Source organism: Pleurodeles waltl, chromosome 5, assembly GCF_031143425.1.
Source record: "Pleurodeles waltl isolate 20211129_DDA chromosome 5, aPleWal1.hap1.20221129, whole genome shotgun sequence".
Lineage (NCBI taxonomy): Eukaryota > Metazoa > Chordata > Amphibia > Caudata > Salamandridae > Pleurodeles > Pleurodeles waltl.
The window spans coordinates 1,295,451,899-1,295,478,668 of NC_090444.1; positions in this window are offsets into that span (position 1 = coordinate 1,295,451,899).

Genomic DNA, 26,770 nt, shown 5'->3' on the forward strand with positions numbered 1-26,770 from the left:
ATCAGCAACAGGGAAACGTGTTGTTTTTAGAATCAAGCAAGAGGTAGAGGTCGTGGTCGTGGAGGAAATGGAGGTGGTAATCACGTCAATTCGAATGTCATGGTCAATTCAGGTGATATGCAGGCAATGAAAAAGATGTTACCTTGTCACAGTTGCATTTTTTGGGGTATTGGAGGCGTGAGTATCCAATATTGGTACAAGAAGGCATGGTTACGCAGATGAATGAAAAAAAACAGTTTCCAAATTCGAGAGGTCTGAGAATGAGTGGTCCTAATTTAAATATCCAAAATAATCAGATGCAGATCCCTTAGTAAATGCAAAGTTCTCAACCAATGCAACAAACACAAATGCCACATTTTCAGGTACCATGGTCACAGTTAATTCAGCCTCAGGTACAAATGGTACCAAAGCAACAAATGCAAATACCTCAAGCTTGAATGGTGCAGTAGCAGATGATGCTTCTTCAGTAGAACACAGGTCAAAATGTAAATCACAGTCATCATACAGTTCAACAGTTCATGCTTCACAATGATGATGAATCAAGTGATGCGTGAGTTTGAAAGTTCAGATAAAGAAGTATGTGTGTTAGCAGCTTCGTTAGAAGTGGATCAAAAGGGTCCTTATGTAAATGGAAAGGTAGTGGGTCATGATGTTTCATTCCTTGTTGACACAGGAGCTACACGATCTACAGTGAGAACAGCAGAAGTTCCTAATATGCCACTTTCTGGGAGAACAATCCAGATTGCAGGAGTTGCAAATCAGTTTCTGACAAACCTAATTACTGAACCAGTCCCTGTCAAAATTGGAAACTTTGAAGGACTACCCAAATTTATAGTTTGTGACTTGAGTCCACTTTTCTTGTTAGGAAAAGATATATTGTGCAAAAACAAATGTTCGATTATCTGTTCAAATGATGGAATTGCTATTCAGATGAATAGTGATGATGATGATTCATCTATGCAAACTGAATGTGATTCAGTGAATGAAGAGTTTCCACTCATTAGTTTCTATCCTGCTTTCACAGTAAAAGACCTGTCAACTGATTTACATGATACAGTTAATTTAAAAATTTGGGATTTTTTTGGAAAAGATATTGGTCTGATCGAAGGAGTTGAACCAGTTAAAGTCACAGTCAAACCTAGTGTAGTTTTTTTTACAGATATCACAATATTACCTGGCACCAGATGTAATTGAAGGAGTAATTCCTGTAATTGAAGATTTTGTGAAGCAGGGAGTTCTAAGAGTTCTGAAAGAAGTGCTGAACAGTCCATTTAATCCTAATTTGCAAATGAATCCTCCAGTTACACAAAGAGATATCAGGATGTTGGTTCCTTTTGATGACGCTCCAATGAAAGCTTTTACTGAGTTGAAAGAGAGTTTGTGCAGAGCACCAGCTTTCGGAATGCCTCATTACACAAAACCATTTATATTATTTTGTCATGAAAAAAATGTCTGTGTTTTTTCTGTCCTTATGCAGGAATACAGGGTGCTTTGTACACTACCTGTAGCATATTTTTCTGCTACTTTGGATCCAGTCGGAGCAGCTTTACCTGGCTATTTGCGAGCTGTGGTAGTGGTTGGTACTTCTATATCATAATGTTAAGCTATTATGATGGGACATCCTTTAACTATTTTTGCCCCTCACTCTGTTGAAGTCCTTCTTACAAGGAATAAAACCGACTATTTGAAAAGGTTCTTGTTTAATCTGAAGTTTAGACTGGTTGCCGAAGCAATTTGACACAGATGCATCACCTGCCAGCCGAACAAAGTGGGAAAAAGAACAGTTGTCAATTTGAGTCACATTGGAAGAGCAGGAGTGCCATTTAACAGAATGCAAATAGATTTCATTGAGATGCCTGTGTGTGGTGGTTTGAGATACGTGTTGATGATGGTTTGTAATTTTAGTCACTTGATTGAAGTTTACCCTTCAGGTAGAAATGATAGTCTCAGAGTAGCAAAGCTTTTGCTTAGAGAATTGATACCATGGTTTGGATCTCCAGCCTCTTTAGAATCAGATAGAGGAAGCCACTTCCATAATGAAGTGATAAAATTACGATGTTCATCCGTAAACATTGAGCAGAAGTTACACTGTAGCTATCAACCTGAAGCATCTGGATTGGTAGAGCAAATTAATGGTACACTGAAAGCACATCTTGCAAAGATGTGTGCATCTACGAATCTGAAATGGCCAGATGTATTGCCTTTGGTTTTGATGAGCATGAGAAACATACCTGATAGGAAGACAGGACTGTCTCCTCATGAAATCTTCATGGGTAGAGCAATGAGGTTGCCAGCTGTTCCTGCGAAAGCTCTTGTGAATTAAACAGATGATATGGTGCTGGATTACTGCAAGATTCTAGCTGATGTGGTTCACTCTTTCTCTCATCAGATGGAAGCAATAAGCATGCAACCATCCCAGGACCAGTCTCACAGTCTGTGGGCTGGCAACTGGGTGGTGGTCAAGAAGCACGTGAGAAAAACTTGTCTGTAACCTAGGTGGAAGGCTCTATATCAAGTCATACTTGTGGCTACGACTGCCTTGAAGTGTGCTGGTATCCTGAACTGGATTCATGCCAGCCACACGATGAAAGTGCCTTATCCAATGGAAGATGAAAATGAGTTGTTGAGAATACCGTCAACTATTGAGCAGTCTCAAGAAGCAAGAAGAGAGACTGTGGAAACAGATACATAGACAGTGCAAACTGGTGAAGATCCAGGTACACCTCTGAGAGATGAAATAGAGGTTCCTGAAGTTGTCCAAGCATCAGCAAATGAAGCAGGAGAACTTTCCAAGAAGCAGACGACTGGGAAGATCAGTTGAAACAAATTATGTTTCCTGAAGAAGCAGCTGATGAGGGAATTGAGTTGGATCAAAGTCACACAGATTTGACTCCTCCTATATTGGTGAATGGTGCAGGTACATCAAGTCAAAGTGAAAATCCTGCCGAAGCAAGAATAGCTACAAGTCCAGTTTTGCAAAAGACGCTGTCAAAGAAAACTGTGAAAGGAGACAAGTGGTTTGAATTACAGACAAATGAAAATGTTCCAGATGTACTGCATAAATGAAGAGCCAGACACAACAAGAAGATACAAACACAGATGAAGATCTGAGTGAAGGAGAAATGGGCGTAAATCGAAGATCGAAAAGAAAAGGAGTTGCAAGTCGAAGATACCCTGCTCCTGAATGGGCATGCTCTGCAACAAATGAGTGGCAATGACATTTTTTGTCTTTTTGTTTTGATCTTGAATTTCCAGATCAAGATTGTGGAGCTTGAATTTGATTTTGAATTGGAATTTGAAACTAAAGTGCCAGCTGAACACGAAGAACATTACATGCTACAAGTGCAAATGAAAATTGTTGTTTAACAGACAATGATATACTGAAAGAGACTTTGAAACCGATTTTTGACAAACTGAACCGATTTTGACAAGCTGCTAGACCAATTTTTTTGTCAACAGTATTAGTGAAGAGGACATTTATACATGACTACGCATTTAATGAAATTAAAACTCAAGGGAAGTTAGCTTTAGATGTGCAACATGTAGGAAAACTTTGCATTTATAGACCACAATCTAGATTTGACACTGACTTTGTTGGAACTAGTGAATGCAGGCATGTATTTCTTTTTAAAAATACATGAGACTTTATGCTAAATGGGCAGGACCCTGTTATTCCAGGAATTCATTACATCTGTGGAAAGAATGCTTATTATCATCTCCTAAGGGGATGGTATGGGACTTGCTATTTGGGAGTTGTATTCCTGATAATTTACCATATTGACAACATAGATGACACACATAATTCAAATGAATTGCAAACACCAAGACTAAAAAGAGAAACCTATTCTGAAATAATTGGGGATATATTTGGAGCAATTCTTCCTTCTGTAGGAGTTGTTCTGAATGCTCTGAAAATTAGAAAGTTGGCTACTATTGTGGATAACACAGTAACTAATTTTTCTGGAGCTGCAGTTTAAATGGATACTGAAATGGCTGCGGTTCGTTCAATGGTTCTTCAGAACTGTCTTGCGTTAGACATTATTTTAGCAAGAGAAGGCAGAGTCTGCTGGATGCTGAAATTGAAACATTGTTGTGCGTACATTCCCGAAAATAGTAAAGGAATTAGAAATTTTATTAAGAACCTGACAGATTCAAATTCAGACTTAAAAGTTCTGAAAGAGCAAGGGTTATGGGATAATGTTGGCAAAAGTGTGACCAATGTAAGAAATTGGCTGGGTAATCTTGGTAAACGGATTGTGAAAAAATTCTAAGATCATCGGATTTTACAAACTGTAAACTGATTAAGAAAAAACAAATGAAAAATGATCACAGGAGGGAAGAATTGAGACTTGAGAAACTGAGAAACAAACAATTTTATGATTTAAGACAAACTGAGAATTGGAAAAATACAAGAAAGAATAGATGTTTTAGAGAGACTACGTTTTAGGCTAACACAAATGAATTAATACATTCATTAATATAGTTTTGTGATGACATATATAGTCATCCAAGGAGAGATTGTTAGAGTGTAAAAATTATTAATAAAATTGCTTGATTAACTGAAAGAAAAACGTACGTTTAGAAGTGCAAGGCTGAAATGAAAATGAGGCTTACACTGAAAATTGACACAGATATTTAGAAAATGAAAATAAATTATTGCCTAATTAAATATATTTTATGTTTTACTAACTGAGAATAATGAAAAAAACTGTTCGATTTCTTTGTGCCATTTTTTCGGAACCCATATGGGGAACCGCTTCCCTTGCATACATTATGTTTGGCAAAGGCATAATGTGGTGCAAGGGGTTACAAAGTGGCGCAATGCATGCATTGCGCCACTTTATAAATCTGTCACAGCAATTTTGCCCTTGTTAGGTCACATTAGTATTAAAAAAATTAGCGCAAGGAGGAGCTAGACCCTCTTAAATCTGGGCAGAAACTGTTGCAATATGACACAGAAAAGTGCTCTGAAATATCTACACCTGACCCACAGTAGTGAAGGCTCACTAATTCGCATAGCATTTACCTATTGAGGAAACTTGCTTCCTAGTATCCATGGTCTGACTTCATCTTGGAAGAAACTCACCTGCACTTTCTGATACTGGTGAACCTTGAGAAGTGGAACTCCAAAAGAGCCACTATCATTGCTCCCCCTGCTACAGCATGGCCTCATGATGTGGCCTGCGCTATATCACAAGAATGCAGGTTGTGTTGCTGTCCTTCAGTGGTGAGCAGAGGTACTGCACCTGTAACAGTTAAAAGGCTGCAATATAAATATCACCAGAAGTGCTGTACAGGAAAGGCTGTGACTGGGACTTATTGAATGGCCAGTGAGACACACTGACCCCTTGTAACCTTGGGAAATTTGGACCCCTTGTAACATTTGGGAGGGGCAGCTAAGATCCAGGCCACCCATCCCTAAATCACTGTTCTAGATGGAAACACATTGCCCACAGCGTTTTAGGGCCCAAATCCCCACAATGATAAAAGAGGCCACAGATGATCAGGAGAGTGACTGACCTCTGCAGTTTGTATATCTGTGTGTCGAACATTACTTTACCCTGTAATTGACTTACCAGATAAGGAAAAACCACAACCCTGAAGTAAACACACTGCTGAAAGTCCCTTACCTCAACCACTAGGCTTGGCACAACATATAAACTCAGTTCTTATTCTGCCTGAGATGCAGACTGGCCAGCAAAAACTAAACATTATGATGGACAAGAACTGGTTTCTATTTGCAATTGTGAAGAATTTCAACCTCATTGTGCTCATCCAGCAGTATGCTGGTTTGTCTTTGAACTTGAGGTGCACCCCCAGTGAGTGATATGAAAGACTGAAAAGGCGTCACTCGAAGAAATCTAGTGTCCCCAACTAGTCACACTGTAAAGTGATGCCAAAGAGAGAGCAAAGTAAGAAAACGCATCCTGCCTGGATTGAGCACTGTGAACAGGTCAAGTATAGGATGTACAGAACACCTAGAAGCAAATCTCATGACTACCAAGTCAGGCCTACTGAAGGGAGCTGCCAATTGTTTAGTCCTGATGCCAGTGCACAGGGCTACTAGCATGGAAGACAGTATACTGCCTGGAGGCAGGCTCCCGTGCTTAAGCTGCACACCCTCACGATACCTTAGTCCAGCAGTGAGTTGCCTGCTGCAGATCAAGCAGTGCCTGCTGAGCCTCACCAACTGAAAGGTCCACTGCCTCTTCACCCTCCAGCAGACACCTTTGTCATCAAATGCATCTTGGTTTTCAACAAGATTGACCTGAAGAGAGAGATCTGTTTTACCTTCGTGCACTGACCAGGGGTGATTTGAGAGAATGTTGAGTACAGCCCATTCCCACTATTGGTAAATAGACTGCCATCCTGCCCTTTGGTACCCCCACCTCTATACTACCTGCAACGCAGGCGACAAACAAAATAAAAAATGGCCAGTGGGACATATTTTAGAATAGCTCCCACATGGACAGCCTTTCAGGCCTTGGTGAGGAAACATAAAATCAAGCAGTCTGTGTATAAGTCTTGCATAATGAGATGTGGTCAAAAAGTGGACAATTAGAGACTGCTGAGTGAGAGTTTCCAGTACAGAGCCTGCACTCACCTATGCTATACCAGTAAAATACAGTAAAATACATGCTCCAACACCATATTGCACACATCAGCTCACATCATGGGCCCCAGATCCAGGAAGCTGGACCTAGAATTCACACAGCATGTCTGTTTTCATCTCATGTTGCCACAAGCCAACTGAAATTCCTCATAGCAACCCAAATCTGCTTCACCTTGCCTTCATCCAGTTTGGAGCTCTAAAAGTCCCTAATGAGGGAACATATTGCATAATGTTATGTTATGCAGATTTGTGGAGCACACCATCACCCGGTAAGGGATCCTGATACTGTGCAAGTGTGAGTCTAATGAAACCTGGGCCTAGTGGGACTACTTGAAAATCCCGGTTCTCAGCCCTCTGTGGGATTCAAGAAGTGAGGAGGAGGCTCTTAGCAGCAGGTCTTAGCAGCTCTTAGCTGCAGCTCTTAGCAGCAGTTCACCCCACACTTTAGGAGCGATGTAGGAGAAGGGGCACCTGCTGGATCTAGCTTTCTGCCTGCATGGGATTTGTGCAAGAAAAGTCCAGATGAGTGGAGGTGTCTGGAAAGTTTGCGAAAGCAGATGCGATTGTTGAGGCATACTGGGCCAGTGTTATGTAGTGTCTTGAAAGTGTAAGTGAGGGTTTTAAATTGTGCTTGTTTGTTTATGGGGAGCAGTAGTGCTTTTTCAGGTTTTGTGTGATGTAAGTGCAGCATGGGAGGTTGAAAGTGTTACTGGTTCTGAGTGGTCTTATTTCTTCTGGTGAGTTTTTTGTAGATCCCAGAATAGAGGGTGTTTTCGTAGACCAACTTGCTTTGACGAGGACATGCGTGGTGTTTTTCTGGGAGCTGATTGGGAGCCATTTGAAAATCTTTCTCAGCATCTTCAGGGTTTGCAAGCATAAAGTGGTGATGGCATTGTCCTGGGCAGTCATGTTGAGTTTGCGGTTGATAATGATACCGAGGTTCAAGGCATGAATGATTGGGGTTGGTGTTGGTCTTTGCTCTGTTGGACATCAGGTGGAGTCACACAGTGAAGGGTTCTTCTCAGGGATCATAATTTCGGTCTTGCCGATGTTCAGCTTCAGTCACGTTTGTCTTCATCCAGTGGGTGATTTCAGTCATGCATGCATTGAACTTGATCCAGTTGCTGAGCATCTTATCTGTGAAGTAAAGAATAAGTTGTGTGTTCTTGGTGTAGGAGAGAATGTTGATGTCACAAGAGCAGATGATGCTGGCTAAAGCATAACAGGACTTTTCTGCTATCGAGAAGATATGAAAATGATTCATGGCTTCCATCAGGGTGCTCCATCTATCACTTCTGAAGATGCCTTCAACATGACGAGAAAATGCTTGACCAAAGAGAGGCTGTTTTGGCCTTGTCCCCCAAAAAGTGCACACCTGAGCACATAGAGAAAAATAATTGAAGGGAGTGATGTACTAGTCAATATGGGAGAATCAGAAGACCACTCTGTAGGAGGCTGGCCCTTTATATGGCATGTCAATGCCTTGCAAAGGATAGAGGGATTCACCAGTGAGTGGACAGGAGCTTGCGATGCAATCCCAAAGTGCTCTATTTGGAGGTAGTGTGGTTGAGCAGCCTTAGGCTTACCACAGAGGAGTGCAAGACATCCACAGATACACACAATAGACAGTAAATGAGACACACAACTCAAGAAGGAAATCCACACCAATGTATAAAAACAGCAAGTATCTTTATATATGTTTAGGTATCAGAGAAAAATCATTCAGGTAAGTACGTTTTTAAATAGGAATTATTTTCACTTTAAAAAGTGGACACAGTGAAATTTCTTAGTTCTGCAATGTTATCCTATGGGAGGAAAAACAAGCTCTGCAAACAGGTAGAGTACAGGGACCTACAAGACCAATCTCCAGGAGTTAAGGTGAGTGGTGGGCAAGGTCCAAGGTAGCACCAGCAATACACCACTAGCAGCATGGGGGCGGCCGGATGCAGGGTGCAAAACAGCATTGGGTGCCCAATGTGTTTCAAAGGAGATAGGTCACTGCAACAAGAGACTACAGGCTCTGGCTAGGAAGCTAGTCTGGCTGAATCAACAGCAGGGCTCAGGGCCCACAATGCTCGGACACAGGCAGGCACCTTTGGTCCTCTTTTCCATGGCTCAGGGGTGATGGGTGCAGAGGTGTCTTTAGGTGACGGGTTTTCCTTACCAGAGCAGCAGCGGTAGAGGGGGGCTGTGTGGAGAGGCGGCAGACGTCATCGGGGAGTTCAGAAGGGGTAAAACCAGAGGGTTGGGGAGCCCAGTTGGCACTAGTGGTCCACTTCAACTCGGGTCAGAGACGGCAGGTGCAGCGATGACTTCAGGTCTTGGGCTTTGGCAGTTCTGGAGACTTCAGAGTCCCTTCTTTAAAGTTTGCTGGAGAACAGGTCCACTGATCACAGGAGGTCTTGAGTCTTTTTGGAAGGCAGGCAGTCCTACTAGGTTTCTGGAGACACACCTGCAGGAAGAGCTGACTTTGGTGCAGGTTTTTGACAAGGGACGCAGACAGGCTGGTGGGTTTGGTACCAGGTCAGCTGCTTCTTTTCTCCTCTTCTGCTTTTGTGGTTCTTCAGGGTCCTTGGGCTTCTTAGGTCATCAGGATTTGTTTCTGTGGTGCCAGGGGCTCCTCTAAATAATGAATTTAGGGTTTTAGGGGTGTGTAGGGTAGTAGCCAATGGACTTCTTACCCTTGGGGGCACTAAGCCCACTATATAACCACTTTCTGTGGGAAGTGGGCATAACACTGTCCCAGAATTCCTAGGTATGCCATCTCAAAAATGACTACCTCTGAAAAATTGTGTTCACCTCAGCTTAGCCCACCTTCGGGGTGGTGCGCATAGCCTGAGGGTGGCATGTCTACCTGACTAGCTAACTTTCCCATCTGTCCAGGAGCCAAGGGGGTGACTTCCTCCCCTGTAAGGGGGAGCCTAGATTTGCATTTCAAAGGCAGCAGCTCTTTGAGGGTTGCCACCTTAGGAAGGCTGATCAGCAGACTTTGGTTCGGGTCTTCTAAGAGAAGAAAGCTCTCATTCTAGGGGGCACAGGACAGTGTCTCATGTGGCAGACTGTCAGAAACCAGTCAGCAAGCATACTAGAGGTAGGTTTTCAGGTGGCACCTCTAAGGTGCCCTCTGGGTGCATGCATTGATACATCCATCACTTGAATCAGTGTGGGCTTATGAATGCGAGATGTTTGATACCAAACATCCCTATCTTCAGTGAATCCATCATATATATGGGGAAATCATATTAAACAGTGCATTTAAAATGGATTCCCTGTCCACTAACTGTCTACGAATTGACAAAGATATAACAGGGGAATTACTGCTTTTGCAGATATGCCCTCACATGTAATATAATGTACCCAACCTTAGGGCTGCCAGGCCTGCTGTATGGGTGACTTACATATATTGCATGCAGTGTTAGGGGACGTGGCACACAGGGATGTGTGCCATGTTGAGTTTTCACTTTTGTCTGCACCAATACGCAGCCTGCAATGGCAGCCTGTCATGTGCTTAGTAAGGGGTTCCTTAGGGTCGCACAACCCTTGTTATAGCCCTTAGGGACCCTCTTTAGCACCTCAGGCCCTAGGTATCGGGGGTATCACTTACTAGGGACATACCGAGGGTGCTAAAGGATTTGCCAATTGGGGAAACAATTGTTCAGTTTAGGGAAAGAAATCTGGGACTGGGGACCTGGTTAGCAGGAACCCAGTGCACTTTCAGTCAAAATCACATCAGTTATCAGGAAAAAAGTGGGACGTAACCATGTCAAAAAGAGACACTTTCCTACACACTCCATGGTAGAAGGAAAGGAGAACCTGTTACAGCATCTCATCAGCATGGATTATGCTTGAAAACCTCCATCATAAAGGACTCGTACCACTGACTGAGAGTGCACCCACCAATCTATAACAGACAGGCCACTAACAAGCAGAGACAATGATTTGTCGAACACCTAGCAGGAGAACCAAGAATTAGCTGGCTGTCTGCGTGAACAGAATCTCTTCCCCTAGATTCCCAGTGCAACCATCCAGACAATATTGCCAGCTGCTTTGCACATTATGGCATCTACATGCACAGGCTGAAGACTTTCAGCACTAGTAACTCAGATTCACTGGGATACGAAGGCCATCCATTTACCATCACTCACCTTTGACACACCAGGGAAGGACCTCTGAACCCATAGACAAGCCGTTGATAACTGTTACAAAGTTCGCCCAACTGTTGTCATCATCCTGCCAGTATTAGAGCATCTTACAATGAGACTGGAGTTAAACACCATCTTCACACGGAAGGACAACATGCATCCATGACACTCCGAAGCAACTGCGTACCAGTGACATTCGGCTCACCCACTGGGTATCCTGGTCCAGCATTCAGTACGCCTTGACCATGACCCATCCATCCCAAAGTGTTCCCATACGACTAGGGAGTGGCTCTTTGGCTGTCTTGAAGCAGCCCACGCAGGGAGCACACGTAACACCAATAAATCCCACATGCAGTGCTGTTTGTGACAAGTGCAAGGTGCCTCCACACACGAGAGATGGCCTCGGTGCTACTTCAATGAAGGATACTGGAGTTGTAATGGGACCAGAGGAAGACCTGAGGAGCTTGCTGACAAGCTTCCAAATCACCTACAAGATTTTCTTCAGAGTGTCAGTACCACAACAAAAGCAAGCTTCACAGTGGGTTCCAGCTATGCTCCTGAGGCACCATTAGAATTTTGGACAATAGCCGTGAACCATCCAGGGCATCAATAGGGTGGGCCTACTCTGTACTCTATGGACATGACTGTCCGCTATGCCATCAGAAGATTTCAGACTTACCTGCAACAATGTTTGTGTCCTGATTCACATCAGGGTAAACAATGAACCCGGGTGAAGATGTCCTGTTGCAGCCAGAACCGTTTGTCCAGTTGTCCACTGCTGGCTCCTGATTGACTTTTGAGACCGATAAACTCACAGTGGTATCCTGTTTGTTTATTTATTTTCCACTGTTGGAGTCCTTGAACTTTCTTTTTTTGGGGAGGAATGTAGTATCCTGAGGACACATCACAGTATAACCCACTCCCAGAGGACTGTGCCTTACACCACCTCACACACCCTCATACACTCATTGTACTGGGTCAAGTGACTGGACCAATAAAATGTTGCAGGACACATGTGTCTAGATTCCACTTACACTCAGCCTCCAGTGTCCGTAATCTCTTTTCACCATTATGTGGCCTAGAGCCCAAAGCATAACAGCGAACAGGATATCTCTGGTATACCCATGGTTATCTAAAATAGGGGTGCTGGTAAGAAGAAGTCACATTTTCAACTACAGCAAACATTATGGTGAAGTACAGATTCAGATGAAGAAACATAACACCCAGAAATGCCACCTTTAAAAGCTTGTAGGTGATAAGTACACCTAAGCTACCTAAACAATTACAAAGCTATCCCCTGTCCTCTTTGATAGATCCAAGAAGTCGATATATTGCTAATGTGGAGTGAGAACAGGGGGTCAACACACAAAGTATAAGTCCGCATCTGCTCAAATCCCTAATTAAGACTATTGCTGAAGTGGTTTATAGAGAAAAAATGGAACGGGCAGGTGCTGTAATTAATGGAAAGCAATAGAGCCAGCTTTCTAACTTAGAAATTAGACCATGTCTCTGTGTCTTTCCTATGGTTTTGCAGGAGCACCACATAACTGAAATCTCTGAGACTTAGGGCCGGATGTACTAACACTATGAATTGCTATTTCCTAATTGCGATTCTACCTGGAACACAATTAGGCAATCACAATTCCTAATTTATGAAACTTTTTATTTTAAAATAGTGGTTCCTCGTGGGTTGCAAATTGACCTACCTCATTAATATTAGTGAGGTAGGTTGTGTCAATTCTGTTACCTTTCACAGGAGTGGGGGGGCAACGTAATTCCCACACTTCCCTGCAAACTAAAAGGACCAATGGACCAATGATTGGTCACGCCTGACTCACCGGGTAGAAGGGACAAAGCGTAGCTAAAATTAGATTCTACCTTGTGACGTCAGGTGTATTTTGTTGGCTCCTAATATCCCTTCTCCCAATAACAGAAGTCGACTCTTGGTAGATTGGAAGTCGCTAGACACTTACTCTAAGTTCTAGGTAGCAAATGGCAATGAAACATATGCTCATATTAGTTCATAAACGTAATCAGTGTTCATCTTTTTATATGAGTAACTCCTTAATAGTCTTGATTTCAATTTAGTTCCACTTATACAGGAAACAATATATATATTGTGCACTTCTTAATAGTCACAGTTTTTAGATTAGCCCCACATGAACAACAATTAACATACTTTTTTTTCTCTTGAAGAAACAACAAAAACACCATTCTTCTCCAGAAGAATCCATCAGATAAGTAATTCTTTTACCTCTTTGATATTAGTCTTAAATGTTACCAGAAAAGATTGCCGCTTAATTGTTATTTCTTGTTTTCCTATGCAGATGGTCTGAAAATCCGGAGAAAGTGGTGAGAAGTCCGAAGTACTCAACGGTAAGGGTGAAGCTTCCGCAATTCCAGAATACAAAATGCTGAGGGCCCAGTCAGAGAGTCGAAAAAGGAAAGCCAGAGGATGACAAAGACAAAGACGTGGGCAACAGAGAGATGCCAAAACAACAGGTGAGTACTGGAAGTGGAGGGAACACTGACGATGAGCAGTCATCACGGTGCAGCGCCTAGCCAAACCGGCTACGCGGTCCACCCTTAAAGGGACTGGCCCCTGGCACACCACCTAAACGGTGCAACGCACCTGACAGCTTGCAATTTGTGACCCATTAGGGATCACAGCTATCACAGGGATAGTGGCCTGCTGGGTTCAGCATCCAGCATGTCTGTGATTGCTTTTTAAAAAAGTAGGCTTTTTTTACTTAAAGCAAAATCGGATGTGTTTAAGAAAAAAAGTTCACGTTTCCTAGCGGTCCTTTGCACCACTGCCTGCTCTCAAAAATATTTTTTTTACATTCTCAAAGAGGAAGGGGTACTTTCCCATTTGAGAACGGGTTACCAACCATTTGAAATTGGTGGAAAAGTATTACTATTTTGCAACTGGAATTTGGTTGCAAAGCATTGATACATACCATATACCACTGTGATTGGTTAACTGTGATTCAGCATTTGGAAGGGAGGACCTAAACACTTCCCTTCCAAATGCCAAATCTATAAATACAAATTATGGTTTGGTAACAAGTTAATAAAGTTGCCATGTGTACATTTAAAAAAGCATTTTTGCAGTCACAAATTACCAGATTCTGCAAATCAGGTAAAAAATTATTTGTACAATTAGCCCTTAGACCCATATAATTTAAATCTCCTAATTAAAACCATTGGTTGTTTGCAAATGTGTACTACTTGCAATCCACTATCACTGGTGTCAGAATCTGATATCCACATCCACATATCAGCAGCCATACTCATGTTCTGGTACACCCATTACCTGTCAGTTTTACTTGTATTTTTGTACCTGTGAGCATATCTTCTGAAACTAGGTCTGGTGACCCAGTGAATTAATGCATCCACTCCATGAAGATGTGAATGACCTCAAGGTCATAGGACTGAATACCAGTGTGTCAATTAAGCCCTTGATTTTTCTGAAGTTGATAAAATGGGTAGCATTGAGTTGGAAAACTATAAGCATCTGATATTTAGCACTTCACACCAAGATGCCCCAAGATGCAAATGCACACTTTACAAATGAACACATTATGGGGGTCATTCCAACCTTGGCGGTCGGTGTAAAAGCGGCGGCTAAACCGCCAACAGTCTGGTGGTAAAAAAAATGGAATTCCGACCCTGGCGGAAACCGCCAACAGAGACCGCCACTTCAACACACCGCCCGCCACGGCGGGACAAACAAACAGCGCGGCGGTCACCGCCAACAGACAGGCGAGAGTCAATGTACCGCCCACCCCATCACAACCTACCAATCCGCCACCTTTTCCGGGGCAGTAGCCCCGCCGATAAATACACAGTGGAAACAGCCATTTCGAACGGAAAACGCTCACCTCCAGACACCCCACAAGGAATCTGGACACCATGGAACCCGAACTCCACATCCTCCCAGCGATTGTCTACCTGCTCCTCTACCAGGAGCACGAACGGCGGCGCAGAAGACAACGGTGAGTACTGCACCTACGACACAGGGAGGAGAAAATATTACGGGGACACACATACGAGACACACCCACCCCCACCCTCACCCACTACAACACACACATCAATGCATAACAATACATCACAGTTACCCCCCCCCCAATCCCCCTGGAAGAATGCAAAGACAAAAGGAAATGATTCTAAACATTTGAATATATTGTATCACTGGCTTAAAAATATATCACACATCTAAAACCTTTATATACATAAATTTTAAAGTCCGATCATTGTAGCAGGCATTGTCCGTGGACCACTGGGCCCAAATCACATGGGCAAAGCCCACACAGGATACCTGACTCCAACGGAGAGAACACTGCAGGGGCATCAGATTGCAAAACTACAAGCACCTCAGGGGGAAGGGAAGGGGGGGCACCTCAGCCAGATGAGTCCACGACGCCAGATCCACGATGGGCCTCCATGGCCACTGTTCCATCCTGGGGAGTGCAAAGCCACAGTCTCACAAGTCTCTACAGTGGGTGGGTTGCCCACTGTTCCATCCTGGGGAGTGCAAAGCCACAGTCTCTCAAGTCTCTACAGTGGGTGGGTTGCCCACTGTTCAATCCTGGGGAGTGCAAAGCCACTGTCTCACAAGTCTCTCCAGTGGGTGGGTTGCCCACTTCTTTATCCTGGGGAGTGCAAAGCCACAGTCTCTCAAGTCTCTACAGTGGGTGGTTTGCCCACTGTTCAATCCTGGGGAGTGCAAAGCCACAGTCTCTCAAGTCTCTACAGTGGGTGGCTTGCCCACTGTACCATCCTGGGGAGTGCAAAGCCACAGTCTCACAAGTGGATAACAGTCTCCACTGGTTCTGGAGGGGGACTGGTGCCCAGAGTGCTTCGTGCAGCCCTGCCCGACACAGAGGCGGGCCTGCCCCTTCCGCCAATGGGCCAGCGGTGCTTGAGAAGGCGGTTCACAGTGCAGTGGTGCTTGAGTGAAAGGGCCCAGTTCAGCGGTGCTTGAGACGGCGGTGCACAGTGCAGCGGTGCTTGAGATGAAGGGCCAAGTTCAGCGGTGCTTGAGACGGCAGTGCACAGTGCAGCGGTGCTTAAGTGAAAGGGCCCAGTTCAGCGGTGCTAGAGACGGCGGTGCACAGTGCAGCGGTGCTTGAGATGAAGGGCCCAGTTCAGCGGTGCTTGAGACGGCGGTGCCCAGTGCAGCGGTGCTTGAAATGAAGGGCCCAGTTCAGCGGTGCTTGAGATGAAGGGCCCAGTTCAGCAGTGCTTGAGATGAAGGGCCCAGTTCAGAGGTGCTTGAGATGAAGGGCCCAGTTCAGCAGTGCTTGAGATGAAGGGCCAAGTTCAGCGGTGCTTGAGACGGCAGTGCACAGTGCAGCGGTGCTTAAGTGAAAGGGCCCAGTTCAGCGGTGCTAGAGACGGCGGTGCACAGTGCAGCGGTGCTTGAGATGAAGGGCCAAGTTCAGCGGTGCTTGAGACGGCGGTGCACAGTGCAGCGGTGCTTGAGATGAAGGGCCCAGTTCAGCGGTGCTTGAGACGGCGGTGCACAGTGCAGCGGTGCTTGAGATGAAGGGCCCAGTTCAGCGGTGCTTGAGACAGCGGTGCCCAGTTCAGCGGTGTTTGAGACGGCGGTGCCCTGTTCAGCGGTGCTTGAGACGGCGGTGCACAGTGCAGCGGTGCTTGAGATGAAGGGCCCAGTTCAGCGGTGCTTGAGACGGCGGTGCACAGTGCAGCGGTGCTTGAGTGAAAGGGCCCAGTTCAGCGGTGCTTGAGACGGCGGTGCACAGTGCAGCAGTGCTTGAGATGAAGGGCCCAGTTCAGCAGTGCTTGAGACGGCGGTGCACAGTGCAGCGGTGCTTGAGATGAAGGGCCCAGTTCAGCGGTGCTTGAGACGGCGGTGCCCTGTTCAGCAGTGCTTGAGACGGCGGTGCACAGTGCAGCGGTGCTTGAGATGAAGGGCCCAGTTCAGCGGTGCTTGAGACGGCGGTGCACAGTGCAGCGGTGCTTGAGATGAAGGGCCCAGTTCCGCGGTGCCCTGTTCAGCGGTGCTTGAGACGGAGGTGCACAGTGCAGCGGTGCTTGAGATGAAGGGTCCAGTTCAGCGGTGCTTGAGACGGCGGTGCCCTGTTCAGCGGTGCTTGAGACGGCGGTGCACAGTGCAGCGGTGCTTGAGATGAAGGGCCCAGTTCAGCGGTGCTTGAGACGGCGGTGCGCAGTGCAGCGGTGCTTGAGTGAAAGGGCCCAGTTCAGCGGTGCTTGAGACGGCGGTGCCCTGTTCAGCGGTGCTTGAGACGGCGGTGCACAGTGCAGCGGTGCTTGAAATGAAGGGCCCTGTTCAGCGGTGCTTGAGACTGCGGTGCCCTGTTCAGCGGTGCTTGAGACGCCGGTGCACAGTGCAGCGGTGCTTGAGACGGCGGTGCACAGTGCAGCGGTGCTTGAGATGAAGGGCCCTGTTCAGCGGTGCTTGAGACGGCGGTGCACAGTGCAGCGGTGCTTGAGACAGCGGTGCCCGGTTCAGCGGTGCATCGGATGAGTGTCCAGCTCAGCGGATCCGGCCATGGCATGGAGGTCATTCGCCACCTGACCTGTGGCTGGCGGGGCCTTCCTGGGCTGCAGTACTGGGCCTGTGGGTGTCCTCCTGCGTACCTGGGATGAGGCAGGTGGGGCCCTCCTGGCCAGCTGGGCTGCCGGCGGACTTCCCAGCCTTCCCTGTTCGCCTGTGGCCCTTCCCCACCTTTGGCGGTGTGCCAGGTGGCACCACACTTCCTGCCGGAGCCATGGTAGGGATTTTGGTCCCTGGTGTCTTCGGCCTCTCGCGCCGGCCACTGACAATCTTCGGATGTTTTACTGGGGGTGGGCTGGCCGTGCCTTGGCTCCTTACTGAACTGGGTGCCCTTGAGGGTGGGTGACTCCACAGTCCATGGCACACTGTCATTCCAGGTCCCGCTTTTGTGGTGGCTTAGGTGCTGACTGGAGTCCTATGAGATGGACGGGGTGGGGGAGTTGTAGGAAAGAGGTCAAGTTTGGAAAGGAAAACCAATTTAGGAACAGAGGGACGGGTAGGTGTAGTGGGTATGGGAGAGGAGGAAGAGGTTGTGGTTGTAGGAGTCTTCAGTCTGGTGTCTTTGGGTGCAGGTGCTTGGGCTGGATGCTGTCGTGAGGTGGATGGCTGTTGGGTGGGTGGCTGCCTGCGTTTGTGTAGCTTGGAAGAGGGGGTCACAGACACATTGGGAGAGGACACAGGGGACGTGTAAATGGTAGTGGGGGTGGTGACTGCACGTGTGCGGGGGGTTCTGGTGGGTGTGCTGGTGATGGACGTAGTGGCTGAAGATGTTGTGCATGCAGGTGTGAGTGGAGACGTGACAGGGAGGGAGGAGGGAGACGAGGAGGAGGGGGACGCAGTGGGTGTTGGTATGTCTGTATGTGGATGTTGCTTGGGTGAATGCTTGTGTGATGTGTGGTACTTATGTCTAGATGAGCTTCCCTTGGGTGTTGAGGTGTGTGCAGGCTGGTCTGATGGTGTGTCTGGGATAGGCAGAGGTACAGGTGATAGGGTATGGGTGGAGGAAGTTGGAGGGGGGAGGCTAGAGACAGGGACAATTGCTGCCATCAGTGCTGAGGCCAGAGTGTTGAACGATCGCTGATGGGCAGCCTGACCCGAATGAATGCCCTCCAGGAATGCATTACTCTGGTGCACCTCCCTTTCTACACCCTGGATGGCATTCAAAAGGGTAGACTGCCCAACAATGAGCGTCCTCAGGAGGTCAATGACCTCCTCACTGAGGGCAGCAGGGGTGACAGGGGCAGGGCCTGAGGTGCCTGGAGTGAAGGAGATGCCCACCTTCCTGGGTGAGCGGGCACGGGGCAAACGCTGAGGGGCTGCTGGGAGGGCGGTCCTGGTGCGCTGGGTGGCGGCTGTACCTGTTGTTGCGGGGGGCACGGATGTTGCCGCCACCACAAGGGAGCTCCCTTCAGAGGACGAGTCCGTGTCACTAATGTCTGCACGAGTCCCCGCTGTGGAGCTCCCCTCGCCCTCCGTCCCACTGGTGTACTCGGATTCCATTGCATGGCCCTCCAGGGCCATGTGGGATGCAGCTCCCTCGTGCTCCGATGCCACTTCTCCTCCTCCTGATGATGCTAATGCACACATGAACAGGAAGACCACAAAAAAGGAAGGGGGAAATAAAGACATGTTGAGTGCATGCATTGGCGACACAGTTGGTGGAGAGGACAGACACAGAAGCCCCCTGCACTACGCGGCGCACTTGGGGTCCACTACTCAATCCGTGGGACTTGGCCTACAAGCCTATGGACGACAACTGCACACATAGATGACACAGGGCCATGGATAACTGTACTTGGCACCCTACAGAGGTGGGGGGCGGGGGCACAGGGCCATGCCTTACAGAGGGGCCTAGCCTACAGAAATCGCCCTGGCCTAGGGATACCCACAGCCCTCCTCCCCCACCCAGACACCTCCACTGCGCGCAAAGTCAGCAGAATGAGGTTGTACTCACCCCCTTGTGTCTGCTGTGATGTCCTCACGCGCCCATCCAAATCGGGGTAGGCCACCGCCAGGATCCGGGATATCAGGGGGGTCAAAGTACGACTGGCACCCCTCCCACATTGGGAGGCCATCCCCAGCTGAGCCTCCGCCGTCTTCCTGCTCCAGCGTCGGATGTCCTCCCATCTCTTCCGGCAGTGGGTGCCCCGTCTGTGGTGGACCCCCAGGGCCTGGACGTCCTTGGCGATGGCACGCCAAATGGCTATCTTCTGGTGGGCGCTGACCTATGTGAAATGTACAGGGGGAGAAAAAGAGTCATCACCTTCTGCACCCTCAATGTGAGTGGCCCCCCATCCCTACCCTTGGCATGTGGCACATCCTGTCATCCGTCGTCAGATGCATGCCTCATTCGCTCCCCTCACCACCATCTTTCATCCACCCGACTCAACACAGGCATTGCCCACAAAGCATGGTCCCAGTGTACTTACCTGTTGGTCTGGAGGACCGTAGAGTAGCGCATACTGGGGGAGGACCCCATCCACGAGTTTCTCCAATTCCTGAGCAGTGAAGGCAGGGGCCCTTTCCCCAGTCGCATGAGCCATTGGCTCTTCCAGACCGAGGTCACAGCAGCACTTGCAGTGTAGGTCCTCTCCTGTCGAAGATCAGGTATCGAGTGATTAAGCCGATAGAAAATGGCGGTCACGCCCGCGGCGGTGCGTACCGCGACCGTCGGCGCACATCGTCATTGGCTCCTGAGACCCATAGGGTTCAATGTTAACCAATGCTGCTTTACGCCGCGGTCTTCGACCGCCTACCGCCACGGTGTGCCACGCCAGCGCATTGACCTCACATCCCATTGTCACACTTCACAGGTCAGGCAGCCGCCATTTCAAGGGCCCACATGGCTTACTTTTAACTGCGTCACACATACCTAGGCCTTGCATCAACACTCCTACAAACCATTCAATGCATTGGGAATTGTGTTTGGTGCAAACTGTGGTAAGGTACCTGTGGGCTGATTGACTCTGTGCTCGCTGTTGTCCTACATAGGCACCGTCCGCTGGGACATGCGAGGAGATGGAGGAATCTTCCCGTGTACAGACCGCTGGTAGACCTGTCGACAATGGAGGAAAGACATGTCATACTGACATACAGGCTTGACCGAGCCACTATTCAGGAACTGTGTGCCCAGCTGGAGCCAGACCTGATGTCACCCATCCGCCAACCCACAGGGATCCCACCTCTAGTGCAGGTGCTGTCAGTACTCCATTTCTTTGCAAGTGGGTCATTTCAAACAACAGTGGCCATATCATCAGGGATGTCCCAGCCTATGTTTTCCAAGGTGTTGTCCAGAGTGTTGTCTGCCCTTCTGAAATACATGCGGATCTACATTGTTTTCCCTGAGGTGGAGGATTTGCCTACAGTGAAAGGTGATTTCTATGCCCTTGGACATATCCCCAACATCATAGGTGCCATTGATGGGACCCATGTGGCTTTAGTACCCCCCAGCAGGAGTGAACAAGTGTACAGAAACAGAAAGAGTTATCATTCTATGAATGTACAGATGGTGTGTTTGGCAGACCAGTACATCTCCCATGTTAATGCCAAGTTCCCTGGCTCTGTGCATGACGCGTACATCATGCGGAATAGCAGTATCCCTTACGTGATGGGTCAACTCCAGAGGCACCGTGTGTGGCTAATAGGTGACTCTGGGTACCCCAACTTGTCCTGGCTACTGACCCCAGTGAGGAATCCCCGGACAAGGGCAGAGGAACGGTACAATGAGGCCCATGGGAGAACTAGGAGGGTGATCGAGCGGACCTTCGGCCTTCTGAAGGCCAGGTTCCGCTGCCTCCATATGACAGGTGGATCCCTATTGTACTCACCAAAGAAGGTGTGCCAGATCATCGTGGCCTGCTGTATGCTTCACAACCTGGCTTTGCGACGCCAGGTGCCTTTTCTGCAGGAGGATGGTCCAGATGGTGGTATTGTAGCAGCTGTGGAGCCTGTGGAGAGTGAAGAAGAGGAAGCCGAAGAGGACGACATAGACAACAAGAACACAGTAATACAGCAGTATTTTCAATGACACACAGGTAAGAGTCCAACCCGTCATATTACATATACTTAACCCCTACTACCTCTCTACTGTCTGACCTTTTCCCCCTGTGTATGGTAACTGAGTTGTGACTTTCCCTTCTAATTTCAGAGATGTGGGCCATACTGCGTGACATCTGCTTTGTTTCCCCATGGACTACAGCTGTGTGACAGTGGTATGTTGGCATCACAATATAAATATGCATTTTCGGACGATAATGTCTAATACATTAGTACAAAATCACAGCCAGACTCCTGATTGTTTTGTGCAATAACTGTGTTTATTTCAGTGCTCTATATTGGTGGGTGATTGCAAATCGGTGAGGGGTGATGGTGGAGGATTGTCCATGGCAGAGTCCAGACAATTAGTCTCACAGGTGCAATGTCCAAATGCCTGTGGAAAGTGGAGCATGGGCACTATAAGGATGGACAGGGTGTCAATGTGGGACAATGGGATGACAATCAGGGAGGTATCCTTTCCTGGCGGGGGTCTTGGCATCTTACTCTGCCTTCTTCCTGGATCTCAGGGCCCGCTTGCGGGGTGGTTCTCCTTCTGCAGGGGGTGGGGTGCTGGTGGCCTGTTGGTCTGTGGCGGGGCCTCCTGTCCACTAGCGCTGGCGGAGGTGGTAGGCAGTTCTTGGTCCATGCTAGTGTCAGGGGCCCTTTGTCCTGCCACAGTGTCCCGCAATGTGGTGACTACCTGATTCAGAGCCCCTACAATGGAGGCCAGGGCGGAACTGATGTTTCGTAGTTCCTCCCTGAAGCCCAAATACTGTTCCTCCTGCATGCGCTGGGTCTCCTGAAACCTGGCCAGGACCGTCGCCATCGTCTCCTGGGAGTGGTGGTATGCTCCCATGATGGAGGAGAGGGCCTCGTGGAGAGTGGGTTCCCTGGGCCTGTCCCCCCGTCGCACAGCAGCCCTCCCAGTTCCCCTGTTTCCCTGGGCCTCTGTCCCCTGGACCGTGTGCCCACTACCACTGCCCCCAGGTCCCTGTTGTTGTTGGGGTGGTGGGTTAACCTGGGTGCCCTGTAGTGGTGGACACACTGCTGATTGACGTGTCCTGGGGACTAAGGTATGGGCCCGCTGGGTGGGTGCTGTGCTGGTGTTCCCAGAGGGGGGAAGGTCTGCTATGGGCTTTGGCTGTCTGAGGGAAACCGACTGTCCCGAGGTCCCCGATGGGCCGGGCTGGTCATCTAGATCCAGGTCGACAGAGGTGCTGTCCTCACTGTGGGCCTCTTCTGGGGGTGGAGTGGACATTTGTGGACCCTCCTGCGCGGTGACGTGGCGTTCGGGTCCTGCAGGGGTATAAAAGTATGGTTATTGCATTTGTGTGTGCCATAGCGTGTAATGGGTGGGTTCCCTTGTACCCCAGTGCTGGCATTCCCGTGTGTGGGCTTTTGTGACGGTGATTTGGTGGGGGATGGGTATGTGCAGTGGGCATGCTTTGGTGATGGGTGTCCATGCTTTGTGGTCGCATGCAGGGCTTGGTGTTGGGATGGGTGGGCTGTGATGTGGAGACATTTGCAAGAAGCAGGATGTGATGGGGGTGAGGGTGGGGGTATGAGTTGGCATGCTGGTGGGGTGGGGGGGATGAAGTAGTGAAGATGAGACTTACCAGAGTCCATTCCTCCATATACTCCTGCAAGGCCCTCAGGATGCAGGATCGCCAAGACTTGCTCCTCCCATGTTGTACATTCTGGGGGAGGAGGTGGGGGTCCGCCGCCAGTCCGCTGCACCGCGATGTTGTGCCTGGATACATTGGAACTCACCTTCCCCCCGTAGGTCGTTCCACCGCTTCCTGATGTCGTCCCTATTTCTTGGGTGCTGTCCCACAGCGTTGACTCTATCGACTATTCTGCTCCATAGCTCCATCTTCCTGCAATGGTGGTGTGCTGCACCTGTGTCCCGAAGAGCTGTGGCTCTACCCGTACAATTTCCTCCACCATGACCCTGAGTTCATCCTCGGAGAACCTGGGGTGTCTTTGCGGTGCCGTGGGGTGGTGTGGGTGATGTGTGGGGTGGATTGTGTGGTGATGTGTACTGGTGTGTTGTGTGAAGTGCGTAGAAATATTGCTGGGTGAAAGTTAAATGCGCGTCTGGGTGCTCAGTTCTCTTTTTCTCAGTGCGTGGTCCTGATTCTGTAGAAGTGGGTGTTTGTGGGTGATGTGGGTGTGTGTTTTATATTGTGTCGGGTGTGTGGGAGTGGTGTGTGTATGTGTATCAGGTGTGTGTTTTTCGCTTTGTCCAATGTGGATGTGTTTTGTAAATGTGTGTGTATTTTGAGCGCGGCGGTGTGTACCGCCAATGGAATACCACGGTTGAAAGACCGCCGCGTGGATTCGTGTGTCGTGATAGTGTGGGCGTATTTCTGTTGGCGTGACGGGGGAGGTTTGGTCATCGCCAGTTTCTCGCTGGCCTTTGGTGTGGCGGACTTTTGTGGATGTCTGTATTTTGGCGGTTTGCCTGTTGTGGGTCAGAATGACCGTGGCGGTTTACCGCGGCGGCGGCGGTATGTTGGCGGTCTTCTGACAGCGGTAAGCGGCTTTTACCGCCAAGGTTGGAATGACCACCTATGTTTTTGCTTGGCAACTTTTCAAAGTTTAGGATTCTATACAGACTTTGTATGAAATCTTTATACAATTGTCAATTTCATGGCTAATCACTTCTTCCGATACTTTATGTTAAATTGTTCAACAATCCTTGTATGTGAACATAAATCTGTGTATATGTACTCCTACATTGCCCTCTGTGAAACTTCATTATAATTGAAAAACATGTGATGTATCTGTGGACCTCATGTCACACACTCACCTGGTTCATATTGCGGACAGGGAATGAAATTAGGTAAAACCAACCCTAATTCACCCACTGCTTCTTGGGGAAAGGGGGGGGGGTATGGGATAAAGCAAGAAAAGTTTGACTGGATTCACTGGGCTGCTCAGCTGCCTTGTGCCATGCCTACAAGGGTCTGAACTCCCTGGGCCTCATTAGTGTTGATGCAGGTGTGGAGCACTAGAAATAACAAGAAGCATAGCTTACCAACAATTTTCAGCTCATAACGTCTTAGCAATTTTTTTCAAATAATGTACACTTACACGTTTCGTCGTAACATTACCTAAGAGAGCAGGATCAATTTAAAAAATAAACTTGAGTTTTCTGCCACACCCAAGATTATAACATACAAGTTCTGATCAAAACTAGAATGCAAGTCGGTGTGCTAGAACCTTCCTCAATGCTTGAAACAACAAGTCAAGAAATACTGAAGAATAAACCTTCAGTTCTGGTATGATAAAGTTCGGAATACTCCCAAGAAAAGAGTCCGGAATGCTAGGTGTTTTCGGGTCTGCGGGATTCATACAGTATCTAATATCCAAGAATGTATTCACGCCATCACAAAACTCAGGCCCTCATTACGAGTTTGGCAGTCAGTGAACCACTGCAGTGGAGATGGCGGTTGCACAACCGCGGGCCTGGCGGTGCAGACCGCCATATTACGAGTACTGGGAAGGCATCTGCAGAACATAGTCAAGTTTCCGTCCGGACTGTCATTGTGGATGTACCGCTGTTGCCAAGCCCCTTCAGGCTGTCAGCCACACAGTTTCCACCCACCGTATTAAGAGGTTGCACACCACCAGGTCTTCCGGGGCAGTCTAACAGCCGCGAAAACCATGGCGGAAACAAACAACATAAAAGGAAGTACCTACCTTCTGGAACCAAGGCACGTCCGTAGGCACCATGGCACGTGAATTGCAAGTCTTTCAAATGCTCCTGCTGGCCATTGACATCCAGGACCAGTGACGCTGACATAGACACCAGCCGTAAGTACTCCAGCCTAACACACACTGGAGGGAAGGACATTAGTACATGCACAAACGCACATTCACCACACATACATGCACAAGGAAAGCCAGGACAAGCTATGTAGCATCGACACCAACAGTGCTGTTGTATATAACTATAATTAGATATATATAAAAACCGTAATGAAAACAACTATTCACATAATACCACAAGGGCCAGTGCATGAGTGTCCAAATGTCTGGGGCACACTGGGCATTTGACGAGTGCCCAGCTTGACGCCTGATTACAATGTGTAGACCTCCACAGGACAGAGGCATCAATGGGGCATGCAGGCACCTCAGGAATGGGGGTGCTGGGGGGGGTGTGATCAGGGTTTGTACGGGGGTTCCTCCTCTTGTTTATAGGCTTTCCCTTCTTACTGTCCTGCTTTCTGGGGGATGCCTTAGCCTTACCCCTTTTTCATGCCTTCTTTGGTGGGATGGCGGTGGAGGCCACAACAGCAGGGGACCCAAATGGAGTGATACTAGGTCTGGAGGTGTGAGGGGCAAGGCTGCTTGTTGTAGCAGCACTACAGACTGCTGTCTGTGGGGCATGGCTCAGCCCAGAGGAGGACAGGGAGGTAGAACGCAGGGGTCTGTGAAGGGTAGCAGGGTGTTTGGGGGGAACAGGGACTAGACCAGGGGACGGGAAAAGGGAAACCTCATGTAGGAATCTTTTTATTTCGGGGCAGCGGTGGGTCATGGGTAAGACGTTTGGGAGTGGAGGGAGATGGGATGGGATGGTTTACCGGTGTGTACGTGGATGTGGTTTGGATGCTGGTGCGTAGGTGTATGACATGTGTGTGCTGGATGTGTGATGGGTGGATGAGTGTGGGTGTAGAGGTGTACTGGGAGGAGGAGAGGAGGAGACACAGGGAGATGGCAGGGGGGATGTGTGAGTGAATGTTGGGGTGGTGTGAAGGAAGGGTGGATGTGCTGCATGTGGTAGTGTTGACTGTTGTGGTGCGTGCGGATGGGGTGGATGTATGGGGGTCAGCTGTTGTGGTGACGGTGACAGCACATGTGGCTGAACCTGGGACTGATGATGTGGTGTCTGCAGGTGTGAGTGGCGATGTGACTGTGAAGGGGGAGGAAGTGGGGGAGTCAATGTAGGGAGTGGATGTTGTTGTGTGTGCGTCTGGACGGTGGGTGTGTGCATGGTGGTGGTGGCATTTGTTGTGTATGTGATTGTCATTGCACTCTAGGTCTGTTGGAGGGGATGCATGCTGGTATGAACGTGTGCTTTGGATGGGAAATGGGAGAGGGATGTGGGAGTGGGAACTGGTAGTTGGAGGAGGGACGGAAGAAGAAGGAACACTGGCTGCCATCAATGAGGAGGTCAGAGCTTGAAACGATCTCTGAAGGGCAGACAGGGCACTGAATGCCTTCCAGGAACACATTTGACTGTTGCATCTGGGATGCTAGTCCCTGGATGTCATTCCCAATGGTTGTCTGTCCAACAGAGATGGACCTCAGGAGTTCAACAGCCTCCTCATTGAGGGCAGCAGGGCTGACTGGGGCAGGAGTAGAGGTGCCTGGGGCGAAGGAGATGCCCACCCTCCTGGGTGAGCAGGCATGGAAAACTGGGTGGGGA